This window comes from Neopelma chrysocephalum, unplaced genomic scaffold, assembly GCF_003984885.1.
Source record: "Neopelma chrysocephalum unplaced genomic scaffold, ASM398488v2 Primary Assembly neopelma1_131, whole genome shotgun sequence".
In the NCBI taxonomy this organism is placed as follows: domain Eukaryota; kingdom Metazoa; phylum Chordata; class Aves; order Passeriformes; family Pipridae; genus Neopelma; species Neopelma chrysocephalum.
Window position 1 is genome coordinate 1072426 of NW_020897793.1, and position 1009 is coordinate 1073434.

Consider the following 1009-nt stretch of genomic DNA (forward strand, 5'->3'; position numbering starts at 1 on the left):
GTTAAGGCATTATTAAGCTTGTACAGATAGACACACAAATACACCATGAAAGAGGGAGCTGAACATGAAAAAGGTCTATTCTTTTCCATTGTCTGTTCTGATGATATGCTCTGTACAAAAAAGCATAGTTCTTTTAAACAAACAAAGAATATATTTAATATAACATAATTATGAACCTGAAGACTATCATAAAAAACATTCAAAGGGGCAGAATTGGACAATGCAATCGCTCTTCAGCACCTTGTAATCCATGCAGCACAAAGCTCATTTCATATTGGCATAACATAATGCGTTTTTAATATAGGAGACATAAAGAACAGAAAGATAGAGAAAATTAAAGCCCCAATATTCCAGGTACAATATGTCCAGCTATTACCTCAAAAATATCTTTATCAATGTAAACAAGACATTTAAGAATTTAACTGAAGTAGCACAGAGTTCCTACGTGTAGTGGCTCTAATTCCAAGATGAGAAACCATTACAGATTTTCCCCAGAACAGTTAAAGAAATTTTCCTTCGAATTTGGAACCCTGGACAGCAATCCTAGTTGTCCCATCCTTCCAGACCAAGTACAATTAACAAAAGCCTGTAACTGAAACCCACCTGAAGCTTTGGTTAACGATGGACTTTCTTTACAAGGTACAACATTCCTCAAAGTAAAATCCAGGGCCCTCTGTGCTAGAGGATGGCATAGGTTTAAGGCAAACACTAAATAATATTTCTTTTCTCAAGGGAACAGGTCAGAAGTCCTCTTCCATTCTAAAAGCAGCAACAAACCAAAAGTGCATTACCTAGTAATTCCTGCAGCAAGACTTCTTTGCACTTCTTCGCACAAACACCTGTCCCTATTTGTCAAACAATGAGATCTAAAGCACATTAATTAACAGCAGCAGAAGCCACTCACAGTAAATACAATACTGAGACATTTCAAAGGAAGACTGAAGTCTTCAGGTGTATCTCATTGTGCTGGTTTAAAAGTTAACCAGCAAGGCAAAATGAACTCAATTCA